Consider the following 18,320-nt stretch of genomic DNA (forward strand, 5'->3'; position numbering starts at 1 on the left):
GTCAGACAGCCTTGATTTCAAACTCAGAGAGCCTCTTGGAGCCCTGAGGGTGAGCCACCATGTGGGGTTTCCATCTTTTAATATTTTACTTTGTTTTATTTTCCAAGTGTTTTGTTAAGGTATAATTGACATATAGAATACTAGCTTCAAGTATACAACATAATGATTTGATATCTGTATATATTGCAAAATAAGCACCACACTGAGTCAAACATAGTCATAACTTTTTTTTCTTGTGATCAGGACTTTTAAGATCTACTCTCTTAGTAACCTTCAAATATGCAATACAGTGTTATTAACTATAGTCACCATGCTTATATTACATCCTCAAGATTTATTTATTTTATAACTGGGAGTTTGTGCCTTTTAGACCCCCATTACTCAGTTATCCCACCCATACTTCATCATCTGTTTTCTGTATCTTTGAGCTTGAGTTATATTTGTTGGTCTTAGGTTCCTCGTATGAGTGAGATCATAGGGTATTTGTCTTTCTCTGACTTAAATATTTTTAGCATAATGCCCTCAAGGTCTATTCATGTTATCGCAAATGGTCAGATTTCCTTCTTTTTTAATGGCTGAGTAGTATTTGGGATTCTCATTTTCAGTGAGGAAAGTGAGCAGCGACATCCAGCACGGCACGAAGTGCTCATGTTGGCTGCAGGCCTGTGAATGAATTAGGCTCAGGAGCTTGGCTGTCTTTGCCTGAGATATCTTTCAAGGAAATAACTGATAAGAAAGAAGTGTAATCATACCCCTCTTCCCTCACCCAATTACCAGAGAGAAAATCGAGTTTTAGCAAGAACATGACAGCTGTAAGTTTTATTATTTATTAAACATGCAATCAATCATCCAAGGATTTTCATAGAACACAAGAACATGTCTGGAAATTGCATTAATTGAAATGAATCTTGATGTATCTTTGTCAGAGATTAGAAAGCAGGGATTTTATTTTATTGCAGCAGGAAAATGTATGATTTATAAGTTAGCTGAGCTCTTGAAGCAAGTCCCTTTCTTCCTGTAGGAAGTTAAAGGCCCTTTGATAGTTTTCAAAGAGAACGGACCTTTCACCTAGATCTTATACTGCATATGCGTGCTGAGTCGCTTCAGTCATGTCTGACTCTTTGTGACCCCATGGACTGTAGCCTGCCAGGCTCCTCTGTCCATTGGATTTCCCAGGTAAGAATACTGGAGTGGGTTGCCATTTCCTTCTCCAGGGGATCTTCCTGACCCGGGGATTGAACCCGCATCTCTTGCGTCTCCTGCATTGGCAGGCAGGTTCTTTACCACTAGTGCCACCTGGGAAGCCCAGATTCTATACTATAGCTGATTGTTATCACTTTTGAGTGCTCAGCCATTTCACTATTAGATTCTAATTTGTTCCTTTATAAATCACTTTAAGGTGGACGTGCTGAATAGGAAAACCTAGTAATCCTGTCAAATGTCTGTCAAGAATCTACTACCTGAGACATATGGCCTCCAGCTAATTGAGCATCACTACATTATCAAGGACAGCATCATTAGGGAGAAGGAGAGACTAGGTGTCTAGGGTAAAGTGCTGATCAGCTACAAGCTTCCTGGTTTGATGTTTTCAGTAGGCTACATCAAGAGAAACTTATGGACCTATTCAATTGCACCTCATTAAACAAATCAGGAGGCTTTTTATCAGTTTTGAAGAACACTTTTACATGATTTCCCAGAAATGAAAGCACAGTTGTAGCAAAAAGTATGCTATGCTACTGGTAAAGTTGTCAAAACAGATTTTGATGACATTCACATTTTTAAGCCTCTCTGTGGCAAAACATGAATTGTGGGAGGTGAAATTGTGCATATCATCCTAAGAGTTTTGACAAATAAATAATTTCTCTATTTGACAAACAAATATTTTGAAGGTGCCATTGTTTTTTTTAGAAACCTTAATTTTGCAAAGAATGTCTTTGAAGAGCATGTAAAAAATTGCTCCATGTCTTTATAGACTGGAAAGATCATAAAAGTCCATGTAATCTCTGTGTTTTTAAAGTTGGAAAAAAGGAAATAGAACTTAAATTCTATTTTGGTGGTAGAATCAGAAGCAACAGCTGAGAAGGGTGCATTCATAGAGTACTTAACTATGTGCTGGTTGCTCTTCTGTGTGTTTTACATGTATTAACTTCTGCAGATGAGAAAACCCTATATGGCAGGCAGTTATCATCATCCTCATGGGAGAAATGAGAAAAGGGAAGCAGAAAGAATGTCTGTAATTTGCCCAAGGTCACACAACAGTGAGTTGCAAAACCAAAATTCACACCTACACAGTTTGGTTCCAGATTTTATATTTGAAAAAATTACATTATCCAACCAATTTATTTTGTTTAATATCTTTTTTTGAGGGAAAGCACATGAAAGTTTCAGGTGTTCCATATTCTCTCCAACATTTGTATCTTATTTTTTTCTTCCAGTTTTATTGAGATAAAATTGACATACAGCACTGTATAAGTTTAAGGTCTGCAGCATAATGATTTGGCTTACATACATCATGAAATGATTACCACCATAAGTTTATGGAATATCCCTCATCTCAGAAATGTACAGAATTAAAGAAATAGAAAAAATATTTTTCCTTGTGATGAGAGCTCTTCGGATTTACTGTATACTATCCTGTATACTATAGAGCTGTGGTAGCCATAGTTATCATGTTGTATATTACATCCTTAGCACTTATTTATCTTATAACTGTGGGTTTGTACCTTTTGACCACCTGCATCCAATCCCCTCTCACTCCCCACCCCCTGCCTCTGGTAACCACAAAACTGATCTGTTTTTCTCTCTGTTAACAGTTGTATTTTAATTTTAGCCACTCTGATAGATATATAACAGCATCTGCTATGGTATAAATGTATACTTCCTTGATTATTAATGAGACTGACCATCTTTTCATTTACTTAATGGTGTTGCTGTTTTGTATGTTTTAATTATTGAGTTCTGAAAAACAAGTCAACATCAGGAAAAACTTTTTCATATGTTTTTCTCTGACTATATTTTCAATAGATGTCCATTATCAATCCCTTCTATTCTTACTTTGCTGAGAATTTTTTTATCCTGAATTGGTGTTAGAATTCTGTCCATTTATTTTCCTATATCTATTTCAAGGATCATACAAAATTTTATTTATATCCTGTTAATTTTACTTATATCCTGAAATACTTTGATTTTCAAATGTGAAACCAACATTGAATTCCTAATATACTCCCAAATTGTTCATGATTTATTACTTTTGTATCTTCCTGGATTCTCTGGATTTTTGCATCAGTGGTCTTGAGACAAGTTAATTTTAATCTGTTTCTTTTTTAACACCTTTTTTTCTGGTTTTGGCTTAATAGAAATGCTGAATTCTGAAAATGAGTTAATAAGTATTTGCTCATTTTCTATTTTATAGAATTTTGTATTACATTTTCCTTAAATATTTGGTTGAATTTATGAGTGAAATCATCTGGGCCTGGAGTTTGCTTTAAGAAATTTATGAATTCAATGCTTTAATATGTAAAGTCCTATTCAGGTTACCTATTTCTTCTTAAGTGAGCTTTGATAAATATCTCTCAAAGAATTTGTCCATTTCATCCAAGTTTATAAGTTTATTCATGTAAAATTGTTTATAATATCTCCTTTATTCTCCTAATTCTCCTTTATTCCTTTATTTTAATGGTTATAGGATTTGTATTGATAGCCCCTCTGCATTGAAAACACTGTTAATTATATATGTCTATATATACATGTACTATTTCATTTTTTGATCACTTTGGAGATTTATTGATTTACAGATATTTTCAAATGTCATCTTTTGTTTAATTGATTATTCTGTACCACTCTTCTATGTCATTTATTTCAACAGTTATCTTTATCATTCTTTCCTTTTCCTTATTTTGGTTTTATATTTCTCTATTTTTTCTTAAGGTGGAAACTTAGGTCTTTGACTCAAGACTTTTGTTTTTTTTCCAGTATGAAACTTTAATACTATAATTTCCCTCTAAACATGGCTTTCTCTATATTGCACAGGTTTTGATACTGGTGTATTCACTCTGATTTACTTCAAAGTAGTCTCATTTCTTTTGTGATTTATTATTTGACACATGGGTTATTTAGAATGGTAGTATTTAATAGCTGGGCTTCCCTGGTGGCTCAGTGGTAAAGCACCTGCCTGCCAATGCAGGAGACACAAATTCGATCCCTGCATCAGGAAGATCCTCTGGAGAAGGAAATGGCAACATATTCCAGTATTCTTGCTTGGAAAATTCTATGGACAGAGGAGCCTGGTGGGCTGCAGTCATGGTATCGCAGAGTCAGACATGACTGAGCAATGAGCATGCCCTGCATGCGTAAGGAGGGGACAGCGCTGAGGCTGTCATGAGTGCAGGGCCTACCATTTGTCCAGGGGGCTACGATTAGGGATGTAGTTTATCACACAGCCATCCGGGATGAGCCACTTTTCTGCCACCATGTTTTTGAATTTATCCACATTAAATTTAGTAAATCCTCACTTCTTGGAGATGTGGATCTTCTGGTGACCTTGGCAACTTGAACTTGGCCCTGCATAGGGACTCAGTCATATGTTCGTTGTTCTATAGCTTGCTGCAGATAGATACGACTTGGCAAATGTGGACTCTGGCCACTGTGCCCTGGGGCTTTCCATAGGCATCACACATACCTGTCTGGAGTCTTAGCAGCTCCAGCACAGGACAACATCTTGTTGATGTTGATGACATGAAAGGGGTGGGGCTGCACTCGGATGATGATTTTCTGAGGATTCCACTGTATGTTCCTTGTATCATGAAGTTTCTGTATTGACTGATGGGAATACAAAATGTCCTTTACCTTCTGTGAGCTCTGGAAATTGTTTGGCTTATTGCTTTCCAGTGGTTCTTCCCTTATTCTTGTGGAGATTTTTTTCCATGTATGCACAAATCAGTTCAGTTCAGTCACTCAGTTGTGGCCGACTGTTTACGACCCCATGGACTGCAGCACGCCAGGCCTCCCTGTCCATCACCAACTCCCGGGGTTTACTCAAACACATGTCCGTTGAGTTGGTGATGCCATTCAACCATCTCATCCTCTGTTTTCTTCTTCTCCTGCCTTCAATCTTTCTCAGCATCGGGATCTTTTCAAATGAGTCAGTTCTTCACTTCAGGTGGCCAAAATACTGGAGTTTCAGCTTCAGCATCAGTCCTTCCAATGAATATTCAGGACTGATTTCCTTTTGGATGGACTGGTTGGATCTCCTTGCTGTCCAAGGGACTCTCAAGAGTCTTCTCCAACACCACAGTTCAAAAGCATTAATTCTTCAATGCTCAGCTTTCTTTATAGTCCAACTCTCACATCCATACATGACTACTGGAAAAACCATAGCTTTGACTAAATGGACCTTTGTTGGCAAAGTAATGTCTCTGCTTTTTAATATGCTGTCTAGGTTGGTCATAACTTTTCTTTCAAGGAGCAAACGTCTTTTAATTTCATGGCTGTAGTCACCATCTGCAGTGATTTTGGAGCCCCCCCAAATAAATTCTGTCACTGTGTCTACTGTTTCCCCATCTATTTGCCATGAAGTGATGGGACTGGATGCCATGATCTTGGTTTTCTGAATGTTGAGTTTTAAGCCAACTTTTTCACTTTCCTCTGTCACTTTCATTAAGAGGCTTTTTAGTTCCTCTTCACTTTTTGCCATAAGGGTGGTATCATCTGCATATCTGAGATTACTGATATTTCTCCCGGCAATCTTGATTCCAGCTTGTGCTTCATCCAGCCCAGCATTTCTCATGATGTACTCTGCATATAAGTTAAACAAGCAGGGTGACAATCAGTATACATCAAAGATTCAAGGGGAATACTCTGCTAAGTTCAAAAGATGAGTTAAAAACAACAGAGCAAAACTCTTTCCCTTTTCTGCTTCCTTCTCTTCAGGACTCTGCCACTGAGATTCTAGCCTAATCAAGCTCTGTAAACTCAGGATTTTTTCTTCTCAACGTTTTTTCTCCAGTCACATCACTTGGGTCAGTTTTTTTCCCCATCTTTCTCGTACTTCAGTCTACTTGGAAACTGCCTATATGTTAGCTGGAGCAGTCATAGAGCTTAGTTGACTTGTAATCCTTGGGGATTACAACCTTACACTGTCAAATGACCAGTGTCTTTGTGGGGAAGGATAAATAATTTCCCCTCCACCTTTTTAAGTTCATGGCTGTGACCTCCCTGCAATAAAAGACAAATTAACAGAAAAATAAGCAGAACTTTTATAATATGTATACCTCACTACACATAGGAGATATGCAGTAAAACTGAGTACTCCCCAGAATGGCCCAAGGCATAACATTAAATACCATCTCCAACTAAAGACGAATGAGGATGTCTGGGGGTGAGGAACCAGTTATGGGAAGTTTTCAGGCAAAGCACAGTAAACAAGGGTAAGATTGTTCTACAGATTCGAGTCGTCTGCATTGATATGAGTCTCTGGTGATCTAGAGTCATCTTTCTCCCCTTGGTACAGAGAGGGAGGTAATTTCACAAAAGGAAGCTTCCCTTATAAATATAAATATCTCTTGGCGTTGAGGTGCTGTCTATGAGAAATTAATCACTCAATCTAAGAGAGAAGTGGAAAATGTTATTTGAGCCAAATTTGAGGATTTTGACCCAGGAAGAGCATCTTAGAAAGCTGTGAGAACTGTTCTGCCCCTTAGAGATCAAAACAGTGTTGGAGAAAGGTTTTTGAGACAGGTCTGTACATCAAATGACGTATTATTGACAGTTCACATAATCCAAGTCTAAGTGTCATTTCAGTGGGTCGTGTGACCCCTTACAAGATCACGAGGGAACATTATCTTTTAAGGAATTGTGTTGATGCTAGGTGAGGTAGGTATTCCTGCTGATGGGGGCGATTTGGTCAATCCATCATGCATAACGCAGTGCACAGTCAGGTGAGAGACAAGAGCAGAGGGCAGAGAAGAATTTTTTATGTTTAAATTTTTCTTGTCTTGCTATAAAATATGAATTTTTATTTCACAAGGCAGTATTACAGGGGTAGAGGATTAAGAGGTGCAAACTATTAAGTATAAAATATGTACAGGGATATATTGTGCAACATGGAGAATATAGCCAATATTTTGTAATAACTATAAATGGAGTATAACCTTTAAAATTTTTGAATCACTATATTGTACACCTATAACCTATATAATATGATACATCAACTATACTTCAATAAAAAAAATGTAAATATCTCTTAAAAAGGATAACTTCTACTGGGTTTTCAGAGCTCCTATGTCTGCTTTTTCATTTAATAAAATCATCATGGTAAAATAATTCTTATACCAAAGATATACTTTGAGGTGGCATATTCTATGCCCATTCATCTGAAAACAGTTGTTTGATGTGTTTTGTCTAGTTTTCTAGTTGCTTGAGACAGGAGGGTAATTTCCACAGTAATTAATCCTTTTACCAGGTAATTTTATGTTAATGTTCCTGCATTTTATGTTATAATCAAAATTTATTTCAATCTTTTACTTGCTGTGTGACCTTGAATAAATTGCTGAACTTTAATCTATTTATGGGACCAGCAGTGTGAATACTAGAGAAATCCATCCTTATTACATTATATAGAATTTTTGTTAATATATGATGGTCCTGATAATATACTGAGTTTAAATTCTGGGTTTTTGTCAAGTTAATAAAAATTTTTAATCTTTAGTTCATCATCTTTGAAGTAGGTATAAAAATAGTACCTACTTTATAGAATCATTTGAAAAATAAATAAGGTAATATATGTAGAGAACTTAGTTCAGTGCCTGGTATTACCTTGATGCTCAATAAATGGTAGCTTAAATTTTTATTAATTTAATTTTAATGAAATGAATATATTATAAATGGCTTAGTTTGCATTCCGAATGGTATAAGATATTAGAATTTATTATACTGCCTCATAATTTTTCAGCATAATTTATTTCTTATAGTAGCAAGATAATTTTTTTATTTTATTTCCATAAGGATGCTGTTTCAATAATACTTATTGAAAATGTACCATATATAAAACATTAAACTGGGCACATGGAAAAAGCTAATACTGACCATATATATAGTCCATGTCATCAAATATTTTACAACAGTCAATTCTACATTGAAAGAACTCCTCTATTCACAGAAGCACATAACTACCCTCAGCTAGTCTGGAAAAAGATCTTTAATATCATTCTTTACACTATTTCAAAATTTCATACTGTTTTTATTTTCCCTGTCCCTCATCTGTTATCTGTGGATTCACTTTTTTCATGACTATTGTAACTTTCAGGAAAGTGAGATCTCTCATTCCTGCCTTAAGCATCTTTGTCTTGACCCAGACTGCCCCTGGCCTTAGAGTACTGTGTTTGTTTCTCCCCAGCACAGAGTCAGTATGTATGTTCTTATCATTTAAACTCTCTTTATTCTTTTCATTTGGAACCTAGGCCAAGCATATAGCTATTTTTTCCTAAATTTCATTAAAGAAAAATATGTAAGGAACTCTTTGACAGTCCAAATAGCATATAGTGGGGTGACCAAACTCTGATAATAACTCACCCTTCTAAGCTAGTACCTAAAACCTCTGATCAAGGGTGAAGAGCTAAAACAGGCATCATATTTCTATAGAATGGAAGGGAGATCCTCCTAATACTAAAGCTGAAATAGGAAAAAAAAAAAGTTTGAAAACAAAGACTGTGCTTCTAGCTAACCTGAAACCACTTCCCTAGAGAAACTTCATATGAAAGTCTGAGCATATTTTGTCCATGTTTTGATCACCAGTGTCATGCTTTTTAGTGTCATTCACACCCACTCCCAATTCCCTTAGATTTGCAATTTGTTACAGAGGCATTCTGATAATGTATAATAGTGTGGATACTTTTGTGTGAAATATACTGTGGGGTTTCCTGTGCTTTGAAAGGCTCAGTTAACCATAACATAACACATTTGATAAAATAATATGGTAGTTCTGTGGATGAAGAAAGTCACCTGCCTTATCACTAAACAAAGAATGTTGCAACCATCAAACCATCAGCCACTATAGCTGCCTCCACACTGAGGGGATGCAGGATCGGGAATGGGGAAAGGATACTGGCCCTGGATAGTTAAGGTGCACATCATACTCTTGCATCTTTCCAAGATACTCTTGCATCTTTCCATACACAGAGAAGTCCTAGATTCATTAAATGGAGATGTCTAGTTTTTAACGGTAATCTTTTGATGTTCCGACTACCTGGTGTTTGTTGTCAAGATGCCTATATATCCTGGCTCCTCACTTACCTCTTTGGAACAGTATCTCAGAGTTGTCTGAGAGGCTGCCTCCTGGACTTAAGTCCTCAGTATGTCCCTTAAGTGAAACATAACCCTCACTTTTTACTTTGTGCTTTTTTTTTTCAGTCGACTTTGTTTGAAATTACATGTTTGTTACTATTGTTTTATGAACTTTCTTCTGTCTCTTACTTTGTCATGCTCTCCTGTACCTCCTCATGGGTCATGGTTTGACTCTTTTCTTCCCTTATCACCCAGTGTTCATATAATACTGAAAATTCTCATCTCTGTCACTGCTCATGCAATGCTTTGCCTTCTTCTTACACAGACTCTTTGAATACTGCTACTGCCTTACATACCTTTTACTTTTATGAATCTTGTGGGGCAAGACATCTTCCTGTGTCCTTCTAGGTTCTTCTGGCTGTTCTAAGATTTAAATTGACATGATTAACAGAAGAAAATGAAACACAAGTTTCATAACATATGTTCATTAGAGAGACCCAGGAAAACTGAGTAACTTGCCAAAATGACCAAAGCTATCACCTGGAGGAGGGCATGGCCACCCACTGCAGTATTCTTGCCTGGAGAATCCCTATGGACAGAGGAGCCTGCTGGGCTACAGTCCATGGGGTCGCAAAGAGCTGGACATGGCTGAGTGACTAAGCACAGCACCTGAAATAGTATCTTTAGCCCAAGACAAAAGAGGATGTTGTGGGTGGTGATTTGGAACTTCAGAGGGGAGGAAGGCAATTCACACAGGTATTAAAAGACAAATGTTTGGTAAACAAATGTTTGCTGGGCCAATGGGACACAAAGTGGACTGTGATCTCTAGGCCCTGCTGTCTCCCCCACCACAACTAGCCTATGATCTTCTCAAATATCTCTGGTGATAGCTCCATTCCGGAAACAGACTTGATAAATATTTTAGATGCCTGGGGGAAAGTCAAGGTTCTTTCTGAGTCTCCTGAATCTTATTTTCAGCTCAAAATAATCTGCAGGCTGAAGAGGCATTTTGGGGTGCTAACTTTTGTCCTTTTAGAATATGCAGTTATCCAGTTGCTGTCCTGCTAGGAGTAGCCTCCTCTCTGAGTTGTTGTACTTCCAATCTTGCCCATGTGGTCCTGGCTTGCAAGATCCTGCATGCCACCTACATCCCTCGAGGGACTGTTCTGTCATCACACAATTCACCGAGAAGACTTGTCTGGGATTGAGGCTCATCTGTCACTTTAATAAAATCCAGACACTCAGCAGTACACTGCTGGATTTCTTTCTAGCTTTAGCTTCTTGCCTCCAACGATCACTGTAATGAGAGCACTATATCTCTTAAGTTACAGTGTGCCCCAAACTGGATTATCATATTGAACATATCTCTGGGCTGCCTCTTCTCCAATTTCCCTCTGCTTCAAATATCCAACGAAGTCATCTCCTCAATAACTAAAATCAGCTTCATTCATTTTAGTTTCTGTTTTTTCCCTATTCTGGTCCAGAACACCCTATGATTTCTTAAAAATCTTAAACACATAAACATTTCAGGAAATTAATGGATAGACTGAAGACAAGGATTTATTAATGTCCTTTTTTCCATTCTTAGGCACAGTGCCTAAAAACACCTAGATATTTCCCACAGCATGTGCCATCTTTTACCTAAAGGTGGGTGTCTTCTGTTGTCCAGACAGTCCCGGATCCCTAACGTTTCCATACTCAGTCACTTACCAGTGGCATGGTGTAGAGTGAGTAATACTGTGTTATAGCAGGCACTGTTCTACAAAGACATGTTTTGAGGGGTAACCACTGTATTTCTTTGCCTGGAACAAAAATTGTGGGCCAATATATGAACCAATGGGACAGATCTTTTCCAAATCTATGTATGGAGATGCACAAATCAAAAGAACAACCTAACAGAATTCCTAAACAAAGGAGTTTCTAAACCAGCAGATTCGTTGCCATTCATTTTCCCTCTGAGAAGATACTCAGCATATCTTTGAGGAAGAAACTATGTGATTTGCCCTACTTAGCTTAACAAAAAGACATGTTTCCAGGAGAAGGGAAAAATTAACATAGTATTGCCCACAGGCTTTATGATTTATTTGATACTTTCTGTAGGATTTGTTATAAGACTATTCATTCAGATCATGCTTAAATATCATGTTCTCCCTGAAGCTATTCTATTACTTAATAGAGAAGTGATAGCATCCTCATTTCATCTTATATCAAAGGGATTCTTATAGTACCTGCCATTCTTAATATGCACCCCTAGAAAACAAGATGTTGCTTCTTTCATTGTAACTCCAATGTGAGCATCAACAGTGATTTAAACATATAAACAACTAAAAGCTGTGACTTTTGAGCCACAAAATCCTATGAAACCTGACTGTATTATTTAGTGTCTGGCTACCTGTTACCATGGTTCCCAGATTGCACCATACAATATAATGTCATACAGTGTACCATTGAAAGGATACAATGAAATAGTATAAACAGCTCATTATCTAGCACCTAGTATATGTCCATCAAAAGTCAGTTCCTTCCTTTCTTTCTTAGTAAATATTTATTGAAAAAGTAGGTGAAGTGACTATTCATAAATTATTTCAAGAGGAGCACTGAACTAATTTTTGTTCCTTTGATGAAAAGTAAAGAAAATATTCTTCCCTTAGTCTTGCTTAAAGGGAGATATGCTTTTAGCTTCAGTCAACATTTACATAAGGTCATTGAAACATTTCATACTTAAAAAGAAGCCCCAGATATTTTCATCAGCTAACACCTACATTGAAAAGAAAGATCTCAAATTATAACCTACTTTTACATCTTAAGAATATAGGAAAAGAAGAGCAAGCTATTGATAATTTTTAGGATTATGAGAGTCTGGCTGGTATGAATGGAAACTCACGTCTTTGCTTCTGATGTGCTCAAGCTGGGTACCAGCCTCTAAGAACTCAAGAGAACTCACTGAATCTTAGAACACTCTCCCCTTTATTCCTGCCAGGTTTTTCATCACCCTTCAGTTCTTTGGTAAGAAGTCACTTCTTCCTAGAAGGCTTCTCTGCTGATTATTCCTTTTGCCGCCTTGTAATTCCTACCCATTCCCCATCTCCCCTCTTTGTCTGTTGTTCTGTTTTTCTCTGAGTTCTAGTAAGCTGGCCCATGGAGACGGAAATACATGGGCTCTTGAGCCTCGCGTGGTTTGGCCAGAGAAATATAAAGGAAAGAGGGTGGAATGTTTCTTTTCAGCTCCCTCCCTGCTCTGGGTGACATCTGAGTATGTATCCTTCCATTGACTCCAGCTTCTACTGGGGGGTCCCTTTCTGACTCCAGCTTTTATTAGGATGGATAACATTATTTTCTCTGTTTTCCCCTTCAGGCATAGGGGTAGCAATTGTCTCCTGCTCTTAATAGTCTCTGGGGTATTTGTTGATTCTCTCAACTCTATTAACATATCTATAAGCTATCCTTTCTTTCCAGTGTTTCTGTACCACTTGAATATTATTCTATTTCTTGTGACAATCCCATTATTTTTTTTAATATTTATTTATTTGGTTGTGCTGGATCTTAGTTGCAGCACACGGGATCTTTGATCTTCATTGCGGCATGCAGGATCTAGTTCTCTGACCAAGGATGGAACCCGAGTCCCCTCCTTGAGAGCGCAGAATCTTAGTCACTGGACCACCAGGGAAGTCCCTCAGGATCCTAATTATCTATCTTTTCTAACTCTCTGCTGCTGCTGCTAAGTCACTTCAGTTCTGTCTGACTCTGTGCGACCCCATAGACGGCAGCCCACCAGGCTCCCCCATCCCTGCAATTCTCCAGGCAAGAACACTGGAGTGGGTTGCCATTTCCTTCTCCAATGCATGAAAGTGAAAAGTGAAAGGGAAGTCGCTCAGTCGTATCCGACTCTTAGCGACCCCATGGACTGCAGCCTACCAGGCTCCTCTGCCCATGGGATTTTCCAGGCAAGAGTACTGGAGTGGGGTGCCATTGCCTTCTCCGTTCTAACTCTCTAGACTGTTAGTTGCTCCTACTATCAGCTCACATCTTACCCTGCACTTGCTTATTACGTCACTTATCACATATTTTTGCAATGATTCCTTTAAACTCTTGGTCTCCTCTTTCAGACTTCGTGAAGGGAGGTCCATGATCTCTATTATCCACTATTTTATTACCAGTACTTATCACAAAATGTGGCATCAGTAAGTAATCATTTAATGAGTTAATTAATGAGTGAGTGATTAGTGAGTATGAGGTTTATTTCTCCCCAGAATAGGTCAGGCTGAAGGTAAATTCTGGAAGGGTAGTAAATTGTCATAAAGAGTAGCTCTGTGACAGATCATCAAGGAAAGACTGTGGCTCATTTCTTTATACACAGTGCCAAAAAATCAGTTTCCTCCTATCTAAGTTCAAACTCTGGACTACAGGATTTCTAAGGTCCCCTGGAGTTTTCAAAATGTTTATCAGCCAAAAAAGCATTCTCTTTTTATTGAATCTGCCTTTCCAGGCCTATCACAGTTAGAATTGACATTCATGGGCTCCTGGTCAGTTTAATGAACTGAGTATTATAATTACATGTCCACCAATGTGCAGATCTGCATAAGGCACTACAGTCTGATGCGTCTGCACTACTAATGTTGTCATTTGTCTTAGTCTCATGTCCTACTGTAAACCTTCTATTTTAGGACTGATCACTTCCTCCGGAAGCCTTGAGAGCCCTCTCCTGCATGTCCACTGCCTCTTTTTATATATAGGTGTTCATTTTATTATTATTCTTTGAACAATACATATTTCACATACTCTTCTGTATGATTCTACCTACCACTATTCTCCAGTGTAAAATGGGATTATGTATACAAAAAGAATGTAGCATTTATATAAGAATGTTTCATAATTAACATTTATTAAAGAGCCTGTATTTGATCTTAGTTTCTCCACTGTCTCTTAATTTAGATGGGGAAACAGGACCTTTTTGGAACCACCTCTGTAGGTCTGGAATATTCTGCCTTATGTAATGAAATATTCTATTTACCTTCTGTAATGAAACTTATTTGTCCTCCAGAGCATGGGGTGGTGTTTTGCACCATAGTAAAATAAGATAAATGTAAAAGAAATGAAATAAACAGGTAAGCAGTAAAGACCTGAACTTGTTAACTTAGTCCCAGAGGCATGCACTTCTTTGTAGGGAAAGTAAATGTACATTAAGAAAAGGGCATTTGAATGATGGAGCATATTCCCTAGGAGGTAATATGTGTCTTTCTAAAATACAGAGGCATGTGCAAGCCCTTAGACTGCAAATACCTGGTCTTCAACATTATGCATTGCATAGATTTGAACAATCATACTTAAAAATGAATACAGAAATAGTTAGAGCAGTAAAACAAACAAACAAAAATAGTCGCTAAATTTTAGGAAGCAGACTATCTGGACAGTAAAGACTATAAACATTCTGTGATTACTGTGTTCATTATGAAAGCTGAAAGGGACTAGTCTTGTACAAAGTAGTGTGAGATGTATTATTTGAGAAATTCTGTAGCCAAATGGGAAATGCAGAATCAGGACAGTGAAAGAAGAGAGTCCAGAGGAAATTTGAGATGGAGGGATCACTTCAGTCATTCGCAGTAACCAACATTGGTACCACCACCATGATTTATTTCTGTATAAACTGTCAATGTCCTGTAAATCTGTAAGGGTATTAATGAACTTTGGTTAACAGAATATAGCTCAGTTTATTCCTTTGTTTTCAAACATTTATTCTATCCCCTTTCTTGTCTCTTGTCTTTATAAAATCCTAACTAAGAATTCATTGGGGGATTATTAAGGAGAAATACATGAAATGGGTACATAAAACTAAATCATTTACTGATTCCCCAAATCTGGCAATTTTAAGTTATGAAATTAGTGTCCTCAGGGAGAGAGGCCCCATTTGGATGATTATTCTCTTTCAGAATAGCCTCTGAATTGGGACAAGCTGGGGGTAAGGGTGACTCTAGGTTAAGTCCCTTTTTTACACATGTCATGCTTTGTGAAACTGAAATACATTCCCCCCCACCCGCTCCCCTGCCAAAAAAACCCAAAAGCTTCACTCAGTGCGTTTTTCCTTGACCCAAAGATCTCCTAAATATTTATAAATCCAGGTACAAAGATTCCTCATTACTTCACTGACTTCACAGAAGGAAGTGCTTTATTCACAACTCTGTAAAGCAGTAATAATAAGCACTACATCCCATTGGTGATATTTGTTTATTAATGAATGGAGGTCCTGATGTTGACTTTTCAATTTTTTTTTTCAGCTCTCCATCTCATCATAATCAACTTTCCTATCCATTTTATTAAGCAACCATCTATATTCACATTTAACTCAATAGTATAGCATACACATCTTATGTAAACCTGGCTAGTTTGGGGGTAGCAGTATTTTATGGGAGTCATGGCTTGAGATAGTAATTTCATCCTTTAAGGGTACAAAGCCTCTCTACTGTCCAGGTAAAACCATGGTAAGATGAACAGAAAGACAAAGGTGAAAGAGGTTCTCAGAGGCTCAGCAGGATCTTAAAGACATCCCAACTGGAAATATCAGAGGAGAAGAAGGAAAGCTGAAGCACAGGGAAAAGGAGTCATAGAGGGTAAGGCTGGAAATCCACTAGAAGATCTGGAGTGACCAATGAAATGAGTTTGCATTTGGTGTCTTAGTGGGGGAAAGAGATGAAATCTGATTTATAGGAAATTGCCTGTAAATCAGATTTCATGATCAACTGGAAATTGCAGAATCAGACCCTTGAGAAGTAGACGGATAAGACTTAAGTTTCCACAAAATGATTCTGGAAGTGCTGTTTGATGGAGGATCTGCTAGAAGCAAGGAGATTAAGTTGGAAGCACTTACCAGGGTTAAGGAAAAAATTGTTATCATGAGCCAAAGATTCATATATGGCCAAGACCCAAGAAAGTCTATCCAAGAAGGAAGGGGACAGTGATTGTCAGAGACCCTGGAGTTCAGCTCTGGAGGAGGGAATTTCACTAGCAGGTGATCAGTAGTAGGTATTTAAGGACAGGAATTTCAAGCAGGCAACAAAAGACCTCAAAGTCTTGGAGTAAAAAGAGATGACTGAGTTATAATACATCCAGTCAAGAATCCATGTCCATTGTCTTACATCATTGGTTCCTGAGGCTCAGAATCATACTGCCTACAAACATGACAGCCAATAAATGCTTGTCATGAGAAAGACCAAGTTGAACTCAAAAAGCTGCTATTTTTTGTTTGAAGGTATCAAAGACCAGGATAAAATGAGAAATGAAAAAAAAAAAAGGAAATAATGAAATTGCATATGGTAGAAAGGAATAAATGTTACTGGGAAAAAATAAGTGTTATGTTTCAGAATTTTCACACTGACAGAATAAAATCTTACTGTTTGTGACAACCTGGATGGACCTCATGGGCATTATGCTAAGTGAAATAAGTCAGACAAAGAAAGACAAATGCCAAATGATTTCACTTATATATGGAATCTTTAAGAAAAAATACAGGCTCATAGGTACAGAGAACAGATTGGTGGTTGCCAGAGGCAGAGGGTGGAAGGTGGGTGAAATGGGTGAAGAGGCTCAAAAGGTCCAAACTTCTAGTTATAGAATAAATAAGTCATGCGGACACAATATACAGCAAGGTACTAGAGTTAATAATACTGTATTGCATATTTGAAAGTTGCTAAGAAAGTACATCTCTTTTTGACATTTATTTATTTATGGATGTGCTGGGTCTTTGTTGCTGTGCATGGGCTTTCTCTAGTTGTGGCAAGCTTTGCTACTCTGTTGCGGTAAGCGGGTTCCTCTTTGTGCTGGCTTCTGTTCCGGAGCACAGGCTCCAGGGCATGCAGGCTTCAGTAGTAGCAGCTGTAGGCTCAGTCGTTGCAGTTCCCAGGCTCTAGAGCACAGTCTCAGTAGTTGTGGTGCATGGGCTTAATTGCTTCACGGTCCGTGGAATCGTCCTGGACAAAGGATCAAACTTGTGTCTCTTGCATTGTAAGGCAGATTCTTAACCACAGAACCACCAGGGAAGCCCAGAGAGTAGATCTTAAAGGTACTTACCACAAGAAAAAAAATTCTGTAACTGTGTATGATGCCAGATGTTAACTAGACATTGTGGTCATCATTTCACAATATATACAAATATTGAATCATATGTTGTACAGCTGCAACTAATATAATGTTGTATGTCAGTTATACCTAAAAAAAAAAAGTAAATACCCCCTGCCAAAAAAAATTAATAAATAAATGACAGAGTCTATTATAGAAATGATTCTCCTTCATCTTTCAAAGCATCCTGATTGAACAGGTCTGGTTGAGAAAAGTAAGACTTCTAGAGAATGGGTAAATTCTGAGTTGAGCCATAGAAAGTTGATTATTATTATTCTCAGTTACACAATGAAAGAATTCTATTTCAAGCAGCAAAGGAGACAGGAGGGGGAGATGATGGCAATGTAAAGGGTTTATTAGAGTAAAAGAAGGTATTAATCCAAGTCCTAAGAGAAAACATGAACAGTAACATTTCTTAGAGTTTCACTAATGATTTTTAGAAAAAATCTTTCCAGTACTAACTGTGCCTCTTAGTATTCTGTAATGTTCCTTTACTACCTCAAACTTTTAATAAAAGTCTGCTACAAAGTATAACTTCTAAGAAAAATAGTACTTTGGGAAAACGAAGGATAATTTGTGAACTACAGCATGGCATAAGGTGGGTCAGGAAGAGAGTAGCAGTCAGGAAAAACAGTTGAAAATGCTGCAGAAATAAGAAATAGAATCAAAAGAGATAAAAGAAAGTGCAGCTCTCCCATTCCCATCTCCACAAGGGAACCCTTGGACGTAATTAGGGCTGCATGGAACTTCCATCTGTATCTGCAATGAAGACTTGAGCCATTGTATTTAGCTGTTTAAGAAAGCGTAAAGGTGACTAGTAAGCTTGAGACCTTGGGGGTCACAGCAGACCCTCGGGGTGCATTTAATATGTCTGACATAAAGTATCTGACAATTAGAAAATAAGTAAAGATTTCCTTTTAACTAAAGTTAAA

General features: G+C 37.6%; 1 long non-coding RNA gene and 1 pseudogene across 16 annotated transcripts in view; one reads left to right on the forward strand and one right to left on the reverse strand.

Annotated features, from left to right (window-relative positions):
* The window catches only part of LOC147340119 (uncharacterized), a 571,221-nt gene that overhangs the window by 213,057 nt on the left and 339,844 nt on the right, over window positions 1-18,320 (forward strand). The gene's annotated exons all lie outside the window — the stretch shown is intronic.
* Window positions 4,376-4,802, reverse strand: LOC147340122 (large ribosomal subunit protein uL16-like; annotated as a pseudogene).

Source organism: Bos grunniens, chromosome X (genome assembly GCF_055505025.1).
Source record: "Bos grunniens cultivar Pamir isolate PY7600 chromosome X, Bosgru_T2T1.0, whole genome shotgun sequence".
In the NCBI taxonomy this organism is placed as follows: domain Eukaryota; kingdom Metazoa; phylum Chordata; class Mammalia; order Artiodactyla; family Bovidae; genus Bos; species Bos grunniens.